This window comes from Periophthalmus magnuspinnatus, chromosome 17 (assembly GCF_009829125.3).
Source record: "Periophthalmus magnuspinnatus isolate fPerMag1 chromosome 17, fPerMag1.2.pri, whole genome shotgun sequence".
NCBI lineage: Eukaryota > Metazoa > Chordata > Actinopteri > Gobiiformes > Gobiidae > Periophthalmus > Periophthalmus magnuspinnatus.
This window is the reverse complement of record NC_047142.1, coordinates 2,165,189-2,171,501: the sequence shown is the minus strand read 5'-3', so window position 1 is coordinate 2,171,501 and position 6,313 is coordinate 2,165,189. Positions and strand designations below refer to the sequence as shown.

Sequence of the window (6,313 nt, the reverse complement as noted above, 5' to 3'; positions counted from 1 at the left end):
TCCTCTGTTACCATGGAGACCTGACATTGTGCTGACTGTGTCAGATGTGCTGTGGTGGCTGTGGTGGCTGTTGTGGCTGTTGTGGCTGTTGTGGCTGTTGTGGCCTGTAGTTGGCCCATGGTTTGTGTCCAGGGCCGTTATGTTTAAGCAGCTTCAGTCTTTATGACTGAGACATTTATTTTATTTGTGTTTTTGTCGCTTGTGTGAAAAATGTGATTAAATGTGATGAACTTCAGAGTTTTATACAGAGAGACTGGAGCAGGGCCTTCTGTTTGCTCTGCATAGACCTTGCTCTTAGTGTTATTATTATTATTATTATTATTATTATTATTATTCTTAGTGTTATTCTCATGTTGTTGTTCAAGGCCGTGGCTCAGAACATGACGCTCTGTAATAGACGTGTCTTTGCATAATCCTTATCCAGAGCGTGGAATGCTGAAACAGCTTTTGGTTTTAGGTTTGTGTTCATCTGTGGTTTGTGTTCATCTGTGGTTTGTGATCTTCTTTGGTTTATCTTCATCTTCTTTGGTTTATCTTCATCTTCTTTGGTTTATCTTCATCTTCTTTGGTTTATCTTCATCTTCATTGACTCAGATTCTTTGGCTGTTTCATGAAAAGGCTCCAGGGCAGGTCGTCTTGTGTCTTTGAGGATCAGGTCTGTGGAGGGAGGATCCTCACGGGCCAAAGTCAGGGCAGTTTGTGTCTCATTTTCACACATGGACCCGTGATGTTCACCGTACGCAGCCGCCTCACGGTGAACACGTCTGCGCCGCACGCTCAGCCCCGTGTTTCTCTGCAGGACGGCGGATGTCGACTCTGTGCTGCATTTTGATTCCTCCTCTCCACAGGACCACACACGGAGCGAATGGCACGGGGGCGAGTTTTACAAGAGCTCGTTGACTCACTTCCACCTAAAGAAGTGGTGCAGAATTTAGCTTGCTTATTGCCACGGAAACCAAAAGTCTGGGCAGCCTCCCTGTGTGTGTGTGTGTGTGTGTGTGTGCGCGTCCAGGTGCTTATGATGAGGAATAACAGCTGTCAGGACGAAGCCAAACAGACACGATGGATGTGTTTGTGCTGCGGAGAGTTTGAGCTTCTGTGGTGTCAGGTTTTATAAACAGTGCTGAGCGTTTTATGAATCAACTTCTGCACAACATCATTAATATTTATGTGCAACAACAATATGAACGCAGAAGAAAAGTCATAGTTTAATGTAACGATTATTTTAAACTGGGGCCACAGATCTAATACGATACGATATATTTGATACGATTCAGTGAAAAATACAGGTTTTCGTGACCCTCGGTGCATTGTGGTTCATTTATTTTTCGTTTATTGAAGATGAATAAACATAAAGTGCATTTTGTGAACTAGAAACACACATCAGACTGTTTAATCGGTCGATATTATTCATCCACAGTTTATAAAAGCTCCATATTTACATTTACACAGACACACGTGCAGTTTAACGACTCTAAACGATCACAACATATCGACTAAAACAATGATACTTAAAGTTTTTGTTGAACCTCTGTCTGTGCAAAGATAATGTGAAATAAAACTGTTTTAATCATAAAAACAGTGAATCAAACAAGTCTCAAAATTGTAGAGCTGTGACAGAATAATTTGGTAAATATGCACACACAAAAAAATTGATACAGCAGCCCACGATATCGATACTGTATTATTAAATTAAATGATACAATATTCAGATTTTCCGATATTTTTGCAGATCTTTTTAGTGACAGTAGCAGCAGTGAGGGACCGGACAAATATCATGTATCAGAATTAGACATTTTATTGTATTTAACTAATAATTTTATTGATGTACTGTTTGTTTTATAACGTAATTGTGATGAAATGTGTGTTTAAAAAGTAACAGCAGCTAAACCTGGTACAAATCTTTTTTTCTTTTATAAGATTAATGAATTTGTGGACGGTCCCTGGCACATAAGAAAGAAAGAAAGTGTTTGTCCACTGATCTGAAGGTTGATGCTTTGATTCCAGCTCCCCCAGACGAACGCCGCTGTTGTTGTGTCCTTGGGCAAAACACGTAACCCACCTGTAGACGCCAAGTAGACGCCTGTGCCGCAAAGTCACTCGGTTGCAAATGTTTTTCGCCTCGTTTCAGATGCGTTTTCGAAAAAAAGTGAGCTCAGTACTAAAAAAGACGCACTTAAAATGACTTTATTCCCATGGATTTCCACAAATACAACACCTGCTGCGCTAAGTACCTCCCCTTTAATAGGCACAGGTGAGGCCCAGGTGTGTCAGAACATGTGACAGTGACACCTAGAGGCTGGAGGTACATTGTGTCTGTGTGCGCCGGTGTATGAATGTGTGGGTGTTTTCTTGATGTAAAGCGTTTGAAGGCGGAAAAGCGCTGCATAAAAACATGAACTTTTACCATTTTGACCATTTAGGCTCAAATTGTGATTCATTTTCTTCTATTTTGTCTCGATTTAAGATGAATTCTGTGATAAAAAGGCTGGACTTTTGCACATTTGGCGGCTCATGACACAGTTCTCTTATGATATCACTTACTCAGGCTATAGTTTGTACTCGCTCGGACTATATTTAGCTGACGGTTTGGGATCCAGAACACACATTTCTTCAAAACTTTATGAAGATGTGAGTCACCGGTGAATCTCTCTGTTTTCAAATGGGCGTGATTGACAGGTGGATGAGCCAATCAGGGACAGGCACGGTCCGTCTGTATCGGATATATATAAAAAAATATATAAATGTGTTGTGTGTGAGTGGATTAAAAATTCTTCTCTCATTATTCTGGCATTTAGCAAATAGAAATATTGGTAATACTAGTTGACTTAAAACGGGAAAAGTTGTCAGACAGTGAGGATTATCTCCAAAATGATTCCACAAATGTGATAGTGTTAACAACTTCTGCTTTTCATGACAATAGTTCCCATATATTATTATTATTTTTATATCAAAAAATGTCACAGGGGCTGAAAAACATTGCGAGTTTCTGCAGAATCAATAAGCGAAGCCTAAATTCTGTTAATCTGACGTGTGAGAGAAATGTGATTTTATTTGTAAATCACAGGTTGTTTTATTTGAGTTTATTTTTTAAAGTTATTATTATTTTATTTTATTTTTTTAATTTTTTGTTATTTTTATTCAATTTTTTTTTATTTTGATTTTTTTTTTAGTTTATTTTCTTTAGTTTTTTTAATTTTTAAGAGGGATTTTGAGTTATTTTGAGTTTTTTTTGTTATTTTAAGTTTTTTTTTAAGTTATTTTTATTATACTTTTTTGTTATTTTGAGTTTTTTTAGTTTATTCTCTTTATTGTTATTATTTTGAGTATTCTTTTGTTATTTTAAGAGTTTTTTTAGTTATTTTTATTATATTTTTTTATTTTGAGTTTTTTAAGGGTTTTTTTGTTTTTGTTTTTTAGTTTCTAAGTTTTTTTTTTGTTATTTTGAGTTTTGTTTTTGTTATTTTGAAAGGTGTTTTAGTTATTTTTCATTATACTTTTTTGTTATTTTGAGTTTTTTTAGTTTATTCTCTTTAATTTTGTTTATTTTGACTATTTTTTAGTTATTTTGAGTTTGGTTTTTTTGTGTGTTTTTTTTTTTGTGTGTTTATTTTTGTTTTTTCTCTCTCTGTCTCTGCTGCTTCAGACTCATTTTGCTCTTAAATGTTCGTATTAACCCTCTACATGATCCTGGGGTTTTTATTTCACTATTACGTCCTGTTATGGAATTTCTAATAGTAAAACCGTTAAAAATATAAAATCAAGAGAGAAGTTGTCCTTGTTTATTGAATCAGTCGTGCACAATCGTCAAAGAACAAATGAACAAACTGTATTTAAACCATCAAAACAATCATGACAGTTTAGTCTCGTCCAAGTGGCTCGACGACGCAAGAGACACACCCGTACGTAACAACAGATGGTTTAATTTTCTTTTTTTTTCATTTATTTATTCATTTTGCGCACACGTATCAGGCACAGCTAAAGCAAATCTTACAAATTTGTTCCTATACAAGCTCGAAAAGCAAAAAAAGAAAACTTATGGTATTACGAAGGATGGGTTAAAGAGATTCAGAACAACACAAGTGAAGATTTAGGATAATAAAAGGCCGTAACAATCCGTAAATCAACATAAGAACGTTAATAACAGACAAAGGTCACTCTCACTAGCTCTCGTTAGCAACAGGTTTGATTGACAGCGTTGCTAAGTGCCCGTTACCTTCAACAGCCTCGCTCCGGATTGGCTCTTTGGTTGCTATGATACTCGCAGTCGGACTTCCAAACATGAAACTCAGCTCCAAAATGGCCGCTCTAACTGCTCAGTCCACTTCTTTACACAGTCTGTGGTTTCTACACTATTTTAGCGTCTGATTTAACTGATATTTAGCGCTTTTTGCTACGTGCCCAGAGACATCCACTGCTTACTCGAGTGCCGCTTTACTCTCTGCAGACGAGAACGTGCTCTAAAATTCTACACACTGCCTGGAAGCTGTGTGTTCTAGAGCCGCCAACTCCATTTATGTAAGAACACAAGTCGTTAGCTGCAGTGGAAGTGACACTTGTAGCATGGGGCCTGTTTTAATTGCACTGAACAAGATCAAGGAAAAAATGTTGTTTGGAATGAGTTCGGAGAATTATGAAGAACCAGAGATTAGAGACAAGGACACGATGTTTGGATTATAAACTGTAGTGGGTTTGTTGATTGTGTGTGTTGTGAGATACAGATGAAAAAAGTAGTTTACATACGCTATATATAAAAAACATACGCTTTTTTTTCTCACTGTCTGACAGGAAATCAAACTAAACCTTTCCTGTTTTAGGTCAATTAGGATTAACAAAATTATTTCTATTTGCTACATGTCATAATAATAAAAGGAGGATTTTATAGGCATTTTTTCATTACTTTATTCGAAGATGTTTACGACATTTCATTAGTATTTGGTTCCATTTGGACTTGGATTTCCTTCTACAAACCTCTCACAATAGTTGGCAGGAATTTTGTCCCATTAATCCAACAGAACTGGTGTAACTAAGATAAGTTTGTGATGGTCTCTCCAAAACATCGACTTTGTTATCCTTAAGCCTCTTTGTTATCCTTAAGCCTCTTTGTCACCTGTTTGGCCGTATGCTTCAGGTCATTGTCCATTTGAAAGGCCCATTTACGCCAGAGCTTTAACTTCCTGGCTGATGTTTTGAGATGTTTCTTCAGTATTTCCACATAACGCTCTTTCTTCATGATACCACCTTTTCTGTGAAGTGCACCAGTCCCTCCTGCAGCAAAACAAGCCCACGACACGATGCTGCCACCCCCGTGTTTCACAGATGGGATGATATTCTCAGGCTGCAAGTTTCCCCCTTTTTCCTCCAAACGTAACGATGCTCTTTATGGCCAAACGGTTCAGTTTTAGCTTCGTCCAACCACAGAACATGTCTCCAAACATGAAGGTCTTTGTCCCTTTGTGCATTTACAAACTATAATCTGTCTTTTTATGTTTCTTTTGGAGCGTTTATATTAAAATGTGCTGCACTTTGTTCCAAACACAACAGTTTTTCTAAAAATTCTCTGATGCACCGACATGTCACCAGCTGTTTCTTTTGTGCATGTCAATAAAAAAAATCATCTTATTCTAGTTATTTTTATCTGACCATGTAAATATACAACAAGTAGTGGATACAGTGGATACTTTTACTTGAGTACATTTGAGAGCAGTATCTGTACTTTCTACTCCACTACATTTATGAACAGGACTGAAAAGTAAAAGTATTTTTTATTAACGATTGATTCAGTTGTTTCTGTTGAACAAAATTCAGCTCAAATCTTAAAAAATCACCACATTTGAAGATTTAAAGACTCAAAATCTACACAAAATACATTTACTTTTTACTCTTTAAGTACATTTTAAACTTTTACTTTAATACTTTTACTTAAGCATTTTTTTCATGTGATATTTTTACTTGATCTTTTTTTTTTTTTGCTCCTGTATTTGTACTTTTACTTCAGTACACACATACACGAGACCGAGCTGCAGTTACAGGATTTACTTGTTCATATTTTCCAGTGGCTTTATGAAGTGCACAAACAGACTTATGTTTTTACAGATTAGGTTTGGAGCTCACAGGCTGCAGCTCCTCCTCCTCCTCCTCCTCCTCCTCCTCCTCCTCCTCCTCCTCCTCCTCCTCCTCCTCCTCCTGAAGTAAACGCCGCTGTCCTGGGAAAGAAAAATCGATAGACTTCAGATGAATGACCAGGCCACGGGCACAACCATTTCTACTGCAGTGCTCCTCCCAGGTTTACTCCAGGTTTACTCCACATTTA

The 6,313-nt window shown here is 37.0% G+C and overlaps 1 protein-coding gene across 1 annotated transcript in view; it reads left to right on the top strand.

Annotated features, from left to right (window-relative positions):
- The window catches only part of LOC117385624 (phosphatase and actin regulator 1-like), a 97,856-nt gene that overhangs the window by 1,216 nt on the left and 90,327 nt on the right, over nucleotides 1-6,313 (top strand). The window lies entirely within an intron of this gene.